Raw genomic sequence first — 20,408 nt, forward strand, 5'->3', positions numbered from 1 at the left:
TGTGTTATTATTTTCACAGTATTTTATTTTGTGTTTTGATTTAATTTGTACATCACTTAGAGCCTCTGGACTAAGGCTGTTTATAAATACATACATACATATATACTCATTCTTTGGCTCCCAAAATGATTAGGATATACAGAACAGTGTTCAGTAATTCTGTGATTGAGATACCTTTATCATGGAGATGAAAACCAACAATCTCCCAACTTTCCTATGGTGGAACAGGAAAGACCAACAGATGGAAAGTTTTCTTGGAGTAAAGGATGGCAAGCAGCTTTTCCAATTCTCCCTTCCTTGAGATGGTTGAATGCATGTTTTGAATGAACCAGGCATCTTCAAGCAGCAACTCCAAAGCACAGATGATTGAATGTTTGAGAATGCATACAAAAACTGAAGATTCCTTATTAGAAGCAGACATGCAAATGCATTTATCTTGTATTAATATATAATAGCACACAATTTAAGATTTTTTTTGTTTGGAAGCTGAATTAGTTTTTTTTTAATTCAAATACCAGAAAACAATTCCACCATTTAATAATTTCAGCATTTCATTTACTAACACAGTAATTTAACACATACAAACCTTCCTCTCAGAAGACAGTCAAATTCTACAAACCCCACCTTCATACACATATCTTTTCTGTAAATCTTTCTCTTCCCTTCTGATATTCTATCTCAATCTTTAAAAAGACATTTCTGTTCTACAACTAGCCTGCCATTATTTTTGTTCTTCTAAATCTACACTTTTCAGTGTATTTTTGAAGCACATAAAAGAATTATACAGCTCTAATCATACCACTAATCATATATTTATATCACTATTTACTTTGTGTTTTGCACAGCTTCTACTCATACCTGCCTAAATTTGAAATATGGATTCCCATCCAATCAGAAGTCTTCCCTTCCTCACAGACCTACATCAAAACTTTTTTTTTCAAAAGATAAGACACATTCTCAGACATGTAGAATGAACTCACATGGTAAAAATTATGGTCCACAAATCTCAACGTATGAGTTTACACAACACATGAAACTAAAATCCAACACATCATTCATACTGAGGATTACAATATTGATTCAAGGTGCTGATTATCTTCTTTAAAGCTCTACATGGTACAGGGCAGGGTTATTTGCAGTACTACCTCTCCCTGAGGGTATCTGCCTGTCCTATTAGGTTAGATAGTGTGGTGACTGTGATGAGCTGCCTAGAATCTTGATACAAGATGGGTGGACATATAAGTTCTGTAAATAAAAATATAGGACTGTAGTCATACAGTGCACACAGACCAAGCCTAACCGGTATTTCTATTTCTCACTGTTGCTTCTTCATGTTACTTGTTCAATAAGGCTTATAGTAATAAACATGGGCAACCAAAATACTGTTTCAAATATGGCATACCTCCTTCTCACTCATCATGTTGCCATCGTGGCTCATGTATCCATACTGATCAAAGTGATTTGCTATATCTTCCATTCTAGCTATTTTTAATCTATAAAAGAAAACAACTCTTCAATAAACAAACATTAATCTTAAAATTCCTTTCTTAAAAGTGGACCCCAGATCTGATTATGGATTTAGTTCAATGTATCTGGAATTGTAACAGGATTCATATGGCTAAATTGTAACAGTCCAAAACAAAACTAAGACTTGATCCTACAGTGATTCTCTGGTCTAGGGAACAGTGGGAATCAGTAATTCAGGCCAAAAAGAAAAAAAAGAAAAGTAGGATTATTTACATCAATTGCGCTATCTATAGTGAGATGCTGTTTAAAGAGCAATATGTGGATCTTTCTCAGCCAGAAACTTAGAAACTGGAAAGGTCTCCCCTGCTGTCTCATTGTATAAGAACTTTTCCTTATTACTAGAAGAAAGCCCCTCTGAAAAATATCCTTTCTCTGAGCTGAGGCAGTGGCCTTTTGACTCTATAACAACTGAACAGCTATTCAATCACTGCTAAAATGTCAGTCTCTCCCCATTAACCCGTTCTCTGCAAGAACAAAGCTATCTATAATAGCTGACTAGTTAGAAGTGTACCATAGTATGCACAGATGGCTTTTTACTAGATGCCATCTTCTAGTCATGATTCATTCAGATGTCAAGTATTAAGAAGTCCCATCCATCTTAGGTCTTAAAAACTGTGGGTCAGCTCTCATTTATTTGAATTTGCTGCAGAACATTTTTCCATTACAGATAAAGATCCTGTAACTGTACAATTCAGTCAATGAACACTTACGATTTATCTTCTGAAAATGAAATTTTCTTATCTAACAAAGTTAACAATGTCAGACAACCATAAATGAGAGCCAGTTTGGTGTACTGGTTAAGGCCTAGAAACCAGGAAACTGTCAGTTCTAGGCCTCCCTTACGCATGAGAGCCACTGGATGACATTGGGCCAGTCACTCTCTCAGCCCATCCCACCTCACAGGATTGATATTGTGGGGAAAATAGGAGGCATAAGCATTAGGCATGTTCGTCGCCTTGAGTTATATATATAAAAAAGTGAGATAAAATTATTAGTAGTAGTAGTAATAGTAGTATTTTATAGCTTTATTAAAACAGGAAGCATTTAGGAAGCAGTCTTATACCAAGGCAGACCACTGGTCTAAGTATTGTCTAAACAAAAAATGTGGTGACCTCCATTTATTTTTGTCAGCTTTATACCCCACCTTTCCTTCGGAAACTCAAGACAGCATACACAGATTCTTTCCTCCAATTTTCCCCCATAACAAGAACCAAAAGGTAAATTGGGCTGAGAGTAACTGGCCCAAAATCACCTAGTGAGCTTCTGTTGCTGAATGTGGACTTGGTTTTCCTGGTTTTAGCCCAACATCTTACGACACATTGTGTTTTGGACCACAGAAGTATTCAGTTATAATCCAAACAGTGAACGTTTCCTTCCTATTGTTTGCAATGAATATAAATGGGTCCCCTAGGATTTCAAACATGGGGCTTTCCAAGACCTTTTTAGAAATGGAAAATTGAACCTGGGACTGAACCTGAGAGTGCTATGAGCAGATCATGTGCTTTGCCACTGAGCCATGATACACCCCCCCAAAACATTAAAAATTAAGTAATAAGGAAGCACTTAATTTCAATTATGCACAACAATTTATTTATATCCTATCCTGTGGTTCATAGCAGCTAATAGCAATTGTCCACTAAATGTTAATAAATCTGTTTTCTAAATGCTCACATATCATTTAAAATGGCAGATGTGGAAAAGCCCAGCCTGCAATTTGTAAGAGACTTAAGATGAAATAAAGGAAGTACTTTGCAGAGAGGCAGTACAGGTTTATTTAAAAGTAAGCTCCACTATGGCTTCAGAATATCAGTTTGATCTAAAAAAATCTTTAGCAACAGCAAATTATATTGTAATAAAGTGATAATATCTAATTTTTCCACTAAGAATATAAGAGTCACCTAGTATTCAGATCTATTTTAACACTAACTGGAACACAGGTCTTCTATAAATCAAGAAGTAGAACATGGTAATCCTTATATTTACAAAACTAGATATTATTTTAAGTTGTTTATTCACTAATTGCTTAATTACATTATCCCGTTAACCCACCAATAATTAAATGTTATTCTCCACAGGTTCATTTTTTGTACCTTTCACTTCACAAAGTGAAATTTTTGTACCTTTCACTTCACTTACTTGTTCTTCCAAGTAAACAGACACGTACCTTCAGCCTTTTAACTTGTTTCTTTTGAGAAAATACATATAAAATATTTCTGTCAATTAAGATGTGGAATTTTTCAATTTCTCATCAGTTAAAAAATAGTACAGCAAAGTCTTGAATGTAATATGCACCTTATATGGACTTCTGAGCTACTACAGCCTAACCTGAATTGCTACTTTCTTCAAGTCAGGATTCATTTTCAATATAGTACTATATACAGCATTACAAACATTCAGATCACTTGCAGAATATAAAGCAAGCATTTTTAAAGTTATAGTGAATGGACATTAATTTAACTGAAGAAAGGGACAATTTTATATTTATCAAATTTATATGGCCACCCATCTCACAAGAAGCAACTCTGGGCGGCATACAACAATCAAATAGAACAACAAATATATAAAAACAATCATTATAAAAAAACAATTATTAAAAATTAAAACATTATGAAAACTTAAAAATATACAAACCACAAAGCATGGAGAGAGTGAATATATCAATCACAATAATGGAGCTATCTTAGAATGTCTCTGGTTCCCTGGGACCCCCAGGCCTGGTGACATAACCAGGTCTTGAGGGACTTCCAGAACATTAACAGGGATGAAGCTAACCTGACTTTGGAGGGGAGAATGTTCCATAAGGTGGGTGCCACGGCAGAGAAGGCCCACCTCCTGGGACCCATCAAATTTAAGTCCCTAGCAGATGGTACTTGCAACATGTCTTCTCTGCCAGATCTAATGAGATGGGCTGATGTAATCAGGGAGAGGTGGTCCCTCAGATAACCCAGGCTCATGCCATGAAGGGCTTTAAAGGTTAAAACCAGCACCTTGAATTGGTCCACGAAACAAACTGGCAGCCAGTGCAGCTCACGGAGCAGAGGTGTGACATGTGCTGTTCTAGGAGCACACATAACTGCCTGTGCTGCTGCATTCTGCACCAACTGAAGCTTCCAGATACTCTTCAAAGGCATCCCCATGTAGAGCGCACTACAGTAGTCCAACTCTTCAAAGGCATCCCCATGTACAGCACATTACAGTAGTCCAATCTGGAGATGACTAGAGCATGAGTGACTGTGAGCAGAGCCTGCTGATCCAGAAATGGGCACAACTGGCGCACAACACAAAGCTGTGCAAAAGCGCTCCTAGCTATGACTGCCACCTGCTCTTCAACCAAGAGTCATGAGTCTAGGACAGTGGTTCCCAACCATTTCTATGCCCCACACCCCTAGGAAATGTTTGATTAATGTTCACACCCCCTACAAAAGTAGTATCACATTTGAAGATGAAGATGTCTAATTTCTAATGTGGGTAAACAAATTGAACTTAAAAAAAAAAAGCTTTTAACTCAGTGCATAAAATTGTCTCACCCCCTAAAATTCCATCTCATACCCCCTGTGGGTATGGACACCCAAGGTTGGGAACCCCTGGTCTAGGAGGACCCCCAGATTGCGGGGGACCCCCATTTATATGTTAAATGACCAAATATAGCTATGTATTATGTAGTGGTGGGAAAACGGGGGAAATCAAATTCAAACTGTACTCAGATATCAAACTCTCTGGATGACTTTAAGTTAATAATTGTTTTTACTATTCTTTTAGAACTGTTACATTCTTCATGAAACCCCAGAAACACAATCCTGAATTCTCTGAACAACATAAAATATAAATTATTTTTGCAAGATAACCTGTGATTCATAACTGTATATTGTACTGATCAAATCTTCACTGGCTCCTGCAATATATATACTTCAGGCAACTGAGAATTGTAGTACATCAGGGCAAAGGCAAAACCTGAACCAGCACTCCTATTTGTTTCTATCAATCAGTGCTGCGGCAACCCAAAGTAATACAAAATATATCAACATACCTGGGAAGAGGAAAGGGAGCTTGTATTAGCATTATTTGCTCTAAAAATAGTACTATTCCATGCAATATGTTTATGGCACATTTGCCAGAAAGACTAGACAAATGATCTTTACTTTGGCCTACAATATAGAAAGGATGCAAAACATTGCTAGAATGGATTGTCATGGGTGATCTGCATACACTAAATGCAAAAATTCCATAGCAATTCACAGAAGCAAAAAGCAGTGAAGAGAAATGGTTGAGAATAGAATGACAGTAACATACTACATAAAGGAAGGGTTAGAGGAGATTACAACATAGAAGATTTTTACAATACAGGTAGTCTTCAGTTAATGACAGTAACTGGGACTGGGAACTCTGTTGCTAAGTGATGTGGTCATAAGTGCAATGTTACATGACCAAGCCGACTTATGATGGCAGTTCGTTATGATTGTTAGACGAATTCCATGCGGTTGTTATGCACGGCATAATATGATCGCCATTTGCAACCTCCTGCTGGTTTCCCCATTGACTTTGCTTGTCAGAAGTCGGCAGTGAAGTTTGCAAATGGTGATCGTGTGACTGCAGGACACTGCAACCATCGTAATTGTGAGCCAGTTGTCAAGTGCCCAAATTGCAATCACATGACCACAGGGACACTGCTACAGCCACACTTTGAGGACCAGCCTCCTCATTCAGCACCATCGTAACTGAACGGTCAATGAAAGAATGGTCATCAGCCAAGGACTACCTGTAATCCATACGCAGAAGCAGTACCTTCAGACCAGACTACTTTACTTCCCGTCATTAGGAATTCCTATTTGTGCATGAACTACTGTTCATTGAATTAAATGCAGTAACCTGGTTAACAAGTAACATTAAACAACAATCCATAGTTTACAAATCCCAATGACCAAACTCATACAGCACACCTAAGACAAAATCATATAAATCATGTTATGACTTTGTGCAACACATGAATTCATACTGTATCAGTAATTTTAATATTTGCATACATACCTATACATATACATACATATATATATATATATATAATCTAGAACTTGCCTCTGCTTCTTTCTGTGCAAGACCTTGAATTATATTCTCCCATAAATACTGTATTTATCATAACGGTGCATGCTGACATCATTTTGAACCTTGTACACAAACCTGCTTTTCACTAAATTACAATTCTTCTGCATATATAAATCTAATATTATCCCAAGCCAGGGCACATTGAAACAGAGAATTCAATGTAAAATCAAAACATATTTCTGGAACTTCATTTTGTTGGGTAGCCAGTCAACAACTTTACATTTGAGGCTAGAGGCAACTTGAGGTCCTCCAAATATGTTAAGCTACAATCCACAGAAAGCCTGACCGTAAAGCAGGATGAAGCTTATAGGCATCAATAGTCCAAAACATCTGAAAAGAATGTGGCTTCCTTAACTTTTGGTCCAAGATTTACATTCACTTTATTCTGCTTTAGAGAAAACATTTACTCATAGAAATCTTCCTTTGCAGCATGCCTTAGTCACATGACTGCCATTGTAGTCAATATGTGTGGTCCTATGCCTATCCCATTTTCTTTTTCCCCCCTTGCAGAGCAGACAGATTGGAAAGGAGATAAGCTGTGCCTGCTTACTCTCTTGTAATCCCTTCCTCTCCTGAATGTAAATACAAACATTCATCTCTTCTTGCTAATTACCACAGCACTGGGGTGAGCATTCCAAAGGGTGGGGGAGTGGGGAAAAAGGAAAGCACAGTCACGTGATTTCCCACTTAGCAACTGCGTTGCTGGTCCCAATTGTGGTCACTAAAAGAGGACTACCTGTATTGTTAATACAAGTGATTTGTATTTTTTCCCCACAAATGATCTCAAAAATTATGCAATAAGACTTTCCTACACAGGATGATTGTATTTCCTATACCGATAGAAAGCAATATTTGCAAGAGCATGGGGGACTACATTCAGTACAGGAGGAAGAAAGACTTCCTTCTTTGTTGATGGTTCATGTAGTTCTCCTAGGAGGCTAACAAAGTCTTAGAATCAGGAGATTTAAAAGAGTGGGCAGCATTTATTCCTACAAAGACTTTATTAGAAATACTAATAACAAAAAATTATCTACTTGCTCAACATAATACATATGTTTACAATTTACAATACAATTTAGTCTCCTAGAAATAACACTTAATTTTTCCCCCAGAACAAAAAATGGGAAGTTTTGAGTTAATTTTTTTAAAATAAATTTTACATTTCCGTATCATGTTACTGTATTATATTCTCATATGGAGGAATTTTGAAAAGATTTTTTACAGTACTAGAAAGAGCAATACCAACTTTCTATATACCAAAAATCAGAAACTGTCCTTAATTGAACCAATTAATACAATTGTTCACAACACACTGAACTTTAAGCTAACTACAATGAGTCATGATTCTAACCAACTGCATTTTTATAACATTTTAGCTTGGCATGTTTTGTGAATCTAGTAGAAATCTAAGACTTGTGTGCAAAGATCGAAAGGTTAATATTACATACAGACTTGTCTATACATATATTTCATTTAACTATAACCTTCATGCTGTTTTGTTTGGCACACCTCTTTTCTCTCCCCCTCCCACTTTCTCCATTTAGTTGGTTACTTTCTCAACCTGGATTGCTTCTATTTTCAGAATTTCCTGGGTCACTGCTGAGAATTTGGGGAGTTGAAGACTGCATATCTGGATGATGCCTAAGCTGGAAAAGGTTCAAATAGCCAACAAAATGGATAGTTGGGTTATTGATACATATGAAAGAACTGTAAGAATTACAAATCTAAATTGTGTATTAAAAATAATGTATCATAAAAATAGTAATATCAGAATAATTACAAAAGAAATATATAATACATAACCTTAATTGCTGCTTCCCTACTTTACTGATGCACTTATTTTCCTTTTAAGAAAGTAGGGGGAAAAAAAACCTAAACAGCAATCCAGTATCAATGAAAGTGTAGTAATTTCAATGAAACCCAAAGTGCAACTTTTTGGCACAACTGAAGAAAAAATTAAAATCATTCCAATTCATATGCAAAACTACATTTTTAAACAAATATATTTCAACTGGCATTGTAATATCCATTTATTGTATTCTCAAGACAAATAATTAGTATCCACCATAAATCTTTGTCAGCTATATTGATATCAAAAGAATACTGATATTAAGCCTAGAATAATTATTAATCAAGTTAAATTCTTGGTGATTTATGGACATGTCCCTCCAGTTTTCCTGGCAACAATACAGAAGTGGTTTGCAACTTCTTGTTCTTAGATGTGTATTGGCCTTCTAGTCTGCAGCCCTAGAATTTCCTGGTTGTCCCAACCTTGAATAATTATTTCAAGATCAGCCAGGTACTATATTACAAACAATTCAGAAACTTCAGATCAATACAATATGTAGCTACCACACTCCTAAGAGGATATAAACCCAGTAATATCTAGCCTTGGACCTCCCAACCATTGCTGCATGTCAACTCCCATTGTCCATGGCTATGCACAATGGCAGCTGTAGCTTAAATATCTGTAAACTTATGATTGAAAACTACAGAGCTAGTTGGTTTGTCCACATTATATCAGTTTTACAAAATCAGGGTTACCAATTTCTTTCTGGGCTGATTTACAGTACAGATATCTTTAATGCCTAAAGCAGTTTGCAATTAAGTAATCTGAAGGACTACCTGCATCTAAGGGATTCTGCCTAGACCTTAAAATCCACTTCAAAGAACCTTCGGTCTTTCAATAGTTGCTCCTTTATTTCTAGAATTATTTTCCCCAGGATCTATAAAAAACCCATTCTTTACAGGACATTTTTAAACTGAGCATCAATGCTTGTTTGCTTTATTTAGCATTGTCCTAAAAGGTTTTATGTTAACAACTAATGGTCCTATCAGCTCATCAACTTTTTATAGCTGTTTATTTTGTGTTTTTAAAATTGCCAGTTGTAAGCTATCTTATGAGAACATTTTTGTTGTTACAAACAGGATACTTTAACAGCATAATCCTATGCCTGCCTACTTAGTCTCACTAAGTCTGGAATCTCCAAAGCTAGCAAGATTACATTTAAGTAACTGCATGATCAACAAACCTAAGAAAATAACAAAAGAAGTCAATCATATTGAGTTCAATGGCTCATTTTCCTAAGACAGTACAGCAAGACTAAACATATATTTGCAGACTAAATTTACTATCCACCCTGTATCCTTGAAAGGTCATCACACCATAACACGAGAAGTTAGAATTTATTACCCCAAAGTGAATAGCTATTCTTCCAAGAAAATTAAGTCAAGCTGGATGAAACCATTCTGGTTATTATGTAAACAATTTGCATTTTATTACTATTTGGGCATATCATATTGTTTTAATAGCTTAGTTACATGAGTCTAATGGAACAAGAAATGTACTAATTCTTGTGCTTTTCAATGTAATCGCCAGTAATTGCTACTCACAGTAATATTGTCACAAGCAATGTGTTTTTCAGAAATACTGAGCTATTAACAGTACTTAACAGTTTAGTCTTAGAAAAAAAAACCATACTGTACCACCATTCATGTCAACTCTCTTATTTCTGTTAAAACCTTGGAAATCCTAGCCATATGACTTAAATAACTTGAGGGAAATAACTTCACTATCTCACACAGCTCATAAACTATAACAAAAATGTCATCCAAAATTGCTTATAAAAATAATTTCAGAAAATATCAATATATGTATCTAGCAATAATGTATCTGTGTAACATTACAGCATGGTTAAGAAATTTATGACCCTTACATGTTTCTTGAATCATAATTCCCATTAACCCTCACACTGGGCCATGCTATTGGTGTTAATGGTTGTTTGGGTCCATAAACAACTAAAGAGTCATATGCTCCTCACATTTGCCATTTTTTAAAAAATGTTCTTTTGGAAGATATATCAAAAAAGATCTTGAAAACAAACTTTCTTCAATCAGCTTCTTGTCTTATCAGCTTTTCTCAATCTTGTGCAATATTCAAAATGGCATCTATAATTATAACTCAAGATAAAAAATTATTTTTCCTCCTATAACTTGTACTACTGCTGTTGATAAGATTCATTTATGGCTAGCTATCTCATTATCATAATTAAGCTTACTCTTTGCTCCAGTGCCTATACAAGAATTTAAGAACATTCTTAAATAGTCAAAAAGAGTCACAGTATATATATATGAAAGCCACAAGAACAAAACTTCAGACACTTTTTGTTATGGCCACCGAGCAAGCACCCATTTCCCAAACATCCAGAAACTCTAACTTTACTAGGATCAACCCGCTGCCTGCCACAACGATTTGTCCCTAAAGCATTTAAAATCTAATACTTCCCACCTTTTCCCCTAGACATTACGAACCAGGATCCCACCGGAGAGTTATGAGTTATCCAAACTCAAAACCACAATCTTAACCTTTTAAGTAACTCGTCAAATTCGTCTGCCAGCCCCCACAGGATCACCACCACCCCGAATGGCCTCCCACTTTCCGCGACATAGTGATGTTTTATTGATATTTCTGACAATAACAAACGGAGCCGCCGATTTATTCGGTCGCTCCCGCATACCCCCATTATTTGGTCCCCCCTCCTTCCTGAGTCCTCATTCCCGCCACCGCCAACACCACATAAGGCGGGGGGGAGCGAAGATGGCACAGTAGTCCCTTTTGCTCAGCGCCGCCGCCCGGCCAAGACTAAGCAAGGAAATGAACGCTCGGGCGAAGGCAGGCCCTGCATGGGGGCGGGCACACAGCAGCGGGCTCCCGGCCCAGAAGAGGTGCTGCCAGGGCCAGCGAGGCGAGGCAGCCCGTGGGGCCGCCGCCCTTCCATTGTCGCCCGGGTCCACAGGGAAGGAAAAGGGCAGGGCCAGGGAGGGAACGGAGCTGCTGAGGAGCGGTCTCCTCAGGCGAGAGCCGCCCGGTCGACCGTTCCCTCCCTCCACCTCTGACTCCCGCCCGTTGGCCCGGCTCGAGTGTGTGAACAAGGGAGCGAGAGAGAGGGCCCGCTGCCCCCGCCCCTCACGCCTCCATCTTGGATCTCAGCCTCGGAGCCCTCCCCCTCCCTCCGCCCGCGCTAACTCTTTTACCTCAGCTGAGGCAGCGCCCCCGGGAATCCTACGGTGCCACGGGAGATGGGTCCAGGCGGGTCGGGGCCAAGCCGGGCCGGAACGAACAGGCGGTGGTGCTGGGGGCCGCACCTCAGTAGAGCTGCAATCCTAAACCGCCATCTGGCGGCATTTCCTACCCGCCAATGGCGCAGCCGCCGCCACCGCCAACCAAACCCAGCGCGCCTCCTGCCGACCGCGTACATATACTGCATACGGGAGCCCCGCCCGTCACCAAAGGCGCCCAAAACAGCTTTCGCGCGAAAATACATGCGCAAGCGCAATTCTTTTCTGTCCCCAAGCACTCACCGTACACCTTTTATCTGCGCGCGCAACAACTCGACCTCTGGACGGAAGTGGTTTACGTGACACTTCCGTTCTTGCAGGGGTGGCATTTTATTTCGCCATTTTTGTGTTGACTTTTTGGGTAAATGTGTGAAAGCTTCCCCTTCTACTGTAATTTTTATTCTGTGTTCGCTAGGTCAACAGCAGAGGGAGCTGTAAGCCTGATGACCTCAAAAACAGAAGATAACTTTAAGTGTTGTAATGAACTTTCAATTCAAGAATACAAAGTACACACATAAAAAGTACAGTTTGTTTTAACAGAATGGTTTGGGTATAAAAATATTACAGAACCGCTATTTGCTAGAATACATTTTGTATGAAGGTAAAACTTCAAATGATGAAAAGCATGTTTTGTAGATGTAATGCATACCTTCTGCCTTCTGAAAGCAGCTTAAAATACAATGATATCTGCTAGCCACTTCAGCATAGCTTCTCCATAAAAAATATTTAAAGAACAGATGGAAAATGCATAAATTAAGTAAAATCTGAAACAAACCAAATTAAGAAAATAAATAACCAAGAGGAGAGTTCTGTAATACTGTTCCAAAAAACAAAACCCCGTTTCAAAAGTTTCATTTGAAAGAGGGCAAATACGAAATTACTCAAAATAATGACTGTTAAATAGGGACTTTTGAATCATTCTTTTTTTCCTTCTGAGTATTGCCAAAAGGCTGAAAAACTTTTAAAAATGGAACAGACCATGCAGCTGCATGACACATCAGACTCAATATGCTTTTTAAAAAGTACCCTAAGAAATCTAAGAATCCAGCCTAAGATATATCATGCCCCCGGTGCATGTTATACACTGAATCTAGGAAAAAATAAAACATTCTAATATTTTTACACAGATTCTGTATTTGTTGAAATATCTAGTGATTTGTTGTTCACTCGTTAAGTCGTGTCCAACTCTTCGTGACCCACACCAGGCCTTCCTGTCCTTCGCTGCCTCCCTGAGTTTGCTCAGTTTCATGCTCATTGCTTCAGTGATACTATCTAACCATCTCATCCTCTGCCGTCCTCTTCTCCTTTTGCCTTCAATCTTTCCCAGCATCAGGGTCTTTTCCAAAGAGCCCTCTCTTCGCATTAGGTGACCAAAGTATCTGAGCTTGAGCTTCATTATCAATCCTTCCAATGAGCAGTCAGGGTTGATTTCCTTTAAGATTGACTGGTTTGACCTCCTAGCAGTCCAGGGGAGTCTTAAGAGTCCTCTCCAGCACCACAGTTCAAAGGCATCAATTCTTCGGCGCTCAGCCTTCTTTATGGTCTAGCTCTCACAGCCATACATTACTACTGGAAAAACCATAGCTTTGACTATGCGGATCTTAGTCAGCAAGGTGATGTCTCTGCTTTTTAATATGCTATCTAGGTTTGCCATAGCTTTCCTCCCAATATCTAGTGATAACTATAATTTAAAACTTTTCAGAGAGCAAGCTCAGTAAAAGCAATTTAAATTAACATAACAGCATAATGTTAAATTTAGTTGTAGATGTAAATAACAAAGTGCCTGGAAAACATTTAAGAAATGAATGGAGAGGGTTCCATGGATGAAGCTTTAGAAAAAGTAGTGAATGTCATCACTATCCATAATAATCAGATGATAACATTTTGGGCAGATCATTGATGATATTCTTAGCAATCAAGCCCAGAGCTACCTTTGTCATTAGGCAAAGTGAAACAGTTTATTACCAAAACTGCGGATTTTGGTTTCCTGAATGGACAATATGCTTAATACATGTAAGTGTTTTTCTTGACAGATTTAGAGGTATTTGTGAGGATCTTTTGCTTTAGAGTCAAAATGATATGGCAGACAACACTTGGAAAGCCACAAGCTAGTAGCAAAATGACTTGGATTGTGACTTTGACTAGGTGGATTCATTGATTGAGGCCATATCGACTCTTAGCAAGCACATACATGGGTTTTCTCCATGATGATCTGTCCCTAACCTGGTTCTTCAGGTCTTCCAGTGGCACACTCATCGCCACTGTAACTGAATCCATCCACATGCTGCTGGTCATCCTCTTCTCTTCTCCCCACCTTTCCCAGCATTAGAGCCTTTTCTAGGAGCTAAGTCTTTGCATAATGTGTCTGAAGTAGGATAATTTGAGCCTGCACATTTGAGCCTTAAATGAGAACTCTGGATTGATTTGTTTGATTTCTTGGCTTTCTCCATTCATTTGTTTGTTTTCTTGGCTGTCCACAGTCTTCTCCAACACTGAAGCTCAAAAGCATCAATATTCTTCCTATCTTGCTTCTTCAAAGTCTAACTTTAATTTCCATAGAGTGTCACAGGGAGTACCACTGCATGCAGTTTTCATCTTTGTAGCTATAGACACATGATGGCATTTGAGTATCTTTTTCAAGGCCTTCATGGCTGCTCTATAAGGTGCTAGTCTGCAGCTTATTTCTTGACTGCTTGTTCCTTTACTGTTGTTGGTTGATCCAGTGAGTTCATTAAGGCCTACTTAATGGCAAAAGATATATAGCTCCAGCATCTACTTAAGAATAATTAAATATTGTATGTAATCAATATTTTTCCTGCTTATATAACCAGTCTGCAGCAAACCACAGTAACACCAGGAATGTGATGTCATTGCATGACTTAAATAGTGTCAGATATCGAGGCACAAATATATAATGGTGGCATGTATGATGACATCAAATACATCATGCTAGCATCACTGCAGTTTGCTGTAGACATCACTGGCAGTATAAACTCCAAATACATTAATTGCATAAAGGATTTAAATAGATTCTGGAGCTACAGATCTTTTGCTATTAAGCAGGCAGTTCCTTATGTCAGATGTTCTCCCAATACTAATGACAGATTAACAGTTTCATTCTGTAACTTTACCAGGTATCCTGCCTTCTGTAGCTTTCATCATTTAATTTCATAGTACTAAACTAATTTTCTTACATTTTTAGAAACCAAAAGCACACCTATTTATTATATTAATTTCAAATTTCACCAAAATTTGAATGCTTAGAATTTAGATGAAGGAATGCTTTCTTCTTTTTTAAGACTTGAAGTTTCAATAATAAAAGGTGTTGAGAAAATAGTGTCTTTTAAAAGTATTAAGATCTTGAAATCTTAAACAGTTCTTATTGCTCAGAAAATATAGCATATAATAATTTCTTGCAAAACATTTTTCTTTTGTATAAGCATATTTTAAGGACATAATTGGGAGTGTATTTTTAAAATAATTGTTAAAATGATTTAAGAGTCCCTGCTTTATATAGAAAAACTCACCAGCTAGAAATTCTGGAAGATGCAGCCAAACACATTAGGAGGGCTTTACAAATTTAAAGGATTTAATTATTTATGGTATCTACAGTAGAGAATTAAAGACAGCCAAATCCTTTGTCCCATTTTAGGCAAGTAGCTGAAAAAAGGATTAAAATGAATTATTATGTTTTCTTTAAAAAATATAAAAGCAGATTGTGTGCAAGGTTTTGAATTCTAAAGTTAATTAGTTTATATTTAAAACAAAGTGAGCTGGGAAGATGGAGGTGGAAGGAATGCTAATTATCTTGGTCCTGAGAATAAATATTTTGAGGTACATAAATAATGAGAGACTAATAAATGGCCATTAATTGCATGATCTATTTCAGCCCAAATTTCAGAGTAAAAAAAACCAAAAGTAAACCTAAACTAGGAAAGAAAGTTAGGAAGTTAAGATGACTGTAGGGAATCAGCTATTTCTAGAGCATTGCAAAAACTATTTTGTTGGGGAAAAATATTTTAAGATCTTAATTTAGGGAAAAAATTATAAGGTCAGAATGGATGGGGAAATCAAGGGCACTAGTGAATTTGCTAATAAGCAACTTGTAAAATGTACGGAGTGATGGGGCCAAGTGTACCTCCCAGAACATTGTAGAGCATGGTAATGACCACAGTGGTCTGTCACCTAGCTTATGCCCCATGAACCTCACAAGATTGGGGGGGGGCTCTCAATATTGTCTCCATAGATGTTTGGATCATAGGCACTTTGACAAATAATGCCTGATAGTTGGGTTATGAACTGTTGTATAAGCTTGGCTGCCAGATATTCATACCAGGTAATATATACTTTTCTCATGTTGTGGGCAAAATTCTGATAGGATTTGGGCATCTTCTGTCATAAAGTCCTTAGTTTTTTCTGGCACATTCTGGTGTCAGTCGAAGTTGGGATTTCATTCTGCTCTTTCAAAAAAATCAGAATGAATCCTTTTTTAAAATTTTCTATCTGAAGAATAGAGGGGCTGGGTTATTGGTCTGTGTATATAATAGAAAGTATTTCTCTCTTCAGAAGATGTGGATTCTATGCTCGGCAAGCAACCTGGAACCTTGTGTATATGTGTCATGAAGGGCTACATTCACAACACATGCCTTTCATGAGCAATACAGGGATTTTTAGGGCCTTTCCCCACACCTAATCATGGCACAAGCATGCCTTTATAGAATCTGTCTTGTTTTTTACCCTTTCCCCATGATACTGCTGTCATCTTGTTTCCAGCCTGTGTGAAACAGGCTTAAGCTGTGCTTAGTTGTGCTGTCATGAAAGCTTTGTGGGTTCATGGGACAATGCAACTCACAGAACGCAACACACATTCTTGTAATGTTGTTTCCTTTTATTGGTGACAACAAGCAAAGTTAAGCACTTAGTTGTGTTTTCAGGCATTGAAAATAACTCAGGCACCAAGTCTTTTCCCCATCTTTTCTGATAAGCAACAGGAAAAGCAATAAACAGGTTTGATTTATGTTTAACTAGCCAAGAGTTTAAAAGTTAACTGTCTCTCTACTGGATATGCAAATGAGCTCAGTACTACCTCAAGGTATACATATGCATGGCTATTTATATAGTCTATAGTCCTACTTCCTACTTAAGAGATAAACAAGGGGCAGTTATACTGGCTGTCTTTCTCTCTCTTAGGCTGGCATTTTCTCCTTCTGGCTCACCAAATGTGACCTTCCTCCTTTTTCTTCTTCAGGTTTCCAGTGAAAGCCACCTGTGATAAGTAGAACCATCCCTCACTGTGCATATTCTTCCTTCAGTGGGCCTTTTTCCACAATCCTCACTGACTTCAATAGTCCCTGGATTCTCCTGGAACCAAGAGTAGGCCTTCAACTATCAACATTGTCTAGAATCCAGTTTGGTCTACCAACCATTACATCTCCACCCTTCCTAGTCTCCAGAAGTCTTTCCTTTTAAAATCTTCAGTTTTTGCCTACTTTTTGCTAGCACAGCAGCAGCTGTCCTCTGTGAAAGGAAAAAAATCTGATCTCTCTATTCTCAGGATCTGCTGTCAGTGAAAAAAAACAACATAGCAGAAAGCCATGGGTGACTGCATGCTATCACATGTATGCATGTTAAAATTATGTTTTCTCCGCTAAGACAAATGAATCCAAAGACAAGGAGTGTAAAATTTGTTACATATTACATCAGAATATAGGAAATACAGGAATCAACAATGGGGTTATTTTACATTAATTATGAATTAATATATTAGTAATTAATATTGATTATTAATAATTAATATAATTACATATGAATATGATGTAAATATAGTTATATATTAATTATATTATATACGTATATAATAATGTTATTAATTAGTTAATTGCTATTGCTAATATTGTTTTCTGCCAGCTCAAGGATGGTGGAAAAAGGCCCTAGAATCTAGCATATTTAAAACCAAAATGATGATAAGACTTCTTTAACAGGGAAAGCAAACTAGCAGAAGTTTTTACCACATTATTCTCTGTTTACATGGAGATATGTGAATGTGTCAATAGATGTTGCAGCTGATGAATGTACTATGTTTTAACTAAGTAGGTACTGTAACTCGTAGTCTGCAAATTGCACAACACTGTTTGCAACCAGAGGAGACTCTGGGGGCATCACCTACTTTTCCCAGAGGGTGGTGGGAAACAAATGGCTGTTTTCCTTCTGCTAATGGCAGCAAGGAAAAGACAAGAATGGCATTAGTATTCATATCAGCTGGGAAGGACAAATGTGATTTTTTTCTGGATATCAACAAACTTGCTGGATTGCTGCATCTCCTTTTCTGACGATGGCACTGACAACAGCAGTTACCTGAAACAGGATTACTAGAAAAGAGGGGATGATATTTCCCTTCCTTCTATTGATTTTTGTTTGTATTCTGCCTATGTGAATTATATGTTTGTGGTTTATAACCTGGAAATTAGGTCCATTTTGAAGCTGAAAACCTTGTTGCAATTTTTTTTTAATGTAAACAATAAGAAACTCACAAACATTTAGACTCTGACTCCCTTGAAGCCCAGCAGGGCATTTGCAGCACTCTGAAAAAGATCTGGACCAAAATTAATTCCCGAGCACGAGTGTTACAGTAATGTCATTAAAAAAACAATCAAAGATTTCTATGTACTGTATGTACAAAAAGCCAGTATTTCAAAGCTTCTCTGAAAAAGTTGCTCTTTTTTGCCTGATGGATGAGGTGAGGCTGATTTTCCCTTTACTGTAGTCTCCTGAGTAACAATAGAAGAATGGGTGACTGCACATAGACACATATTCATAGCACTGTGAAACAGCAGCATAGAAATATTCTATTATGAAAGACTAGCAAATCTGCAAACAGCAATGGCTTCAGATACCTTTAACAAGTATCTAGTGATTTCTGTGCCTTTATACGTATAAAAATCTTTGTTGGAATGCCTTGATGGCCTTAGTTGCTATCAAGGAAAATTATGTTGTTTACCAAGAATAATGAATTTTAAAAAGCCCTTTAAGAGAAAGGATGTCCTTTTCAATGAGTACAACAGAATAGCATAGTGGTTTAATAATAAAAGTTGGAAGAAAATTTTAAGTGTTCTAAAGTTTTTTAAAAGTGTGAAAAAACAGTTTTATACATTTTCAAAGGTAGACATCATAAAAACCATACAGAATGAAGACCAGGTAATAGTGTCTGTTAAATAGGACAACAGTAGTACTGTATGTCAACAGTCATATAGTAAAATAATGCTAAAGCATAAAAAAGATGGACTTCACAGAATCACTACCACAAGTATCACACAAATCACTAAACCCAAGTTACCAAAATATGATTGCTGTTTACATATTTTATTTATTTGTTTGTTGAGTTGGGTGGATTTATAAGACCAAATATATCTTATTCAAAAAAACAAACCATAAACCAAAAAAAAGAACATGTTAAAACATACACAATATATAAATATGAATATGAAATTCAGAATATAAAATAGCAACCAGCACCATAATAAAAACAGCCAAAAGGGGACACCATTCAACTGGCCCCAAATGTTTGGGGGGAAAGCCAGGTGTTAATAGGTTTCCTAAAGGTGAACAGAGTTGGGGGCTGGGGTATATTGAGAGGGATATTGTTCCAGAGAACAGAAGCAGCCACTGAAAGGCACACTTCCTAGGTCCCATAAGGTGACAAGATCTAAAAGAGGGAGCCTGGAGCATGCTCTCCTTGTGGGAGCAAATGGGGCAGGCAGATGTTCTTGGGGGAAGGTGGTCCCACAAGTAACCAGGTCCTATGCCATGTAGGGCTTTTAACCAGCATAATCACACATATAACCTGTTATGCAAAAACAATGTCTTATTATGGCCTAATATGATAGCCTCATTCATACAATATGCAAAAATAGTTACTGGATTCACAGAAAAGGCTGACCCTCATCCTACCCAATTATATTTTAGCCCAGACTAGTATGTTGTGCAAAGCAGCCTCTCTGAATTTTCTTTTTCATTATGCTATGGGTGCAAAAAGGGGTGAAACAGGCAGAAAAGCAATGAGTGAGGATATGCTTCTGCTCACTCCATCAGTAATGGTTGAGAACCAGTTTAGATTTTTTTCCTCATTTTAAAACCTAAGCGCTCTTGTTCGCAAAGGAGGCTGGGTTTAACCAAGATGGCTGTTGCTATCTAATGAGAGCCCCAGGTTCTTTCAGTGATCAGTAATCACCTGCCAGACTCAAGTTTAGCATAAATTGGTTGTTTTATGGAAATGGAACCATAGTGATTTGTGTGATACTTTTCAGATTTTATTGCATTTGTTCTTGTAACTTGGTTTATTCTTTTTATCTTAGCCACTTTGGATACATGTCAGAATTCCCAGACAAAACCTTTTTTTTTTTAATCCCCACTTGTGTATGAACTGGCATTGATGTTTTGTAGGCTGCAGATGCTTGGGTGTTGTACACTGAACTAGAATTCATTCTTTTTTAGAGTGATAGATTAATAGAATTGATGCATGTGCCTCTTTTAGCCAGCCCCTTCTTTCCCCTTAATACAGATTTCAGATAACTTGCACATTGAACACTGTGTGGAGGAAGACAACTGTCTGAGCATATGGGAAGCACACACATTTAATTCACTTTATATTCACTTTTCTCCCTGTA

At 37.5% G+C, this 20,408-nt stretch overlaps 1 protein-coding gene across 7 annotated transcripts in view; it reads right to left on the reverse strand.

Annotated features, from left to right (window-relative positions):
• Nucleotides 1–11,888, reverse strand: part of STAG1 (STAG1 cohesin complex component) — a 205,397-nt gene extending 193,509 nt beyond the window's left edge. For 3 of the 7 annotated variants that reach the window (XM_088132685.1, XM_088132686.1, XM_088132684.1), the window contains exon 1: nucleotides 11,662–11,888. The gene's annotated coding sequence lies outside the window, so the exon portion shown is untranslated. Of the gene's footprint in view, nucleotides 1–11,144; nucleotides 11,387–11,661 lie in introns of those variants that run through there. The other 4 variants (XM_088132683.1, XM_088132691.1, XM_088132687.1 and 1 more) reach the window with 4 other exon arrangements.
• Nucleotides 11,889–20,408: the final 8,520 nt, after the last annotated feature.

This window comes from Python bivittatus, unplaced genomic scaffold, assembly GCF_059951505.1.
Source record: "Python bivittatus isolate LINGU-HERP-01145 unplaced genomic scaffold, Pbiv_v1 ctg000980_np1212, whole genome shotgun sequence".
NCBI lineage: Eukaryota > Metazoa > Chordata > Lepidosauria > Squamata > Pythonidae > Python > Python bivittatus.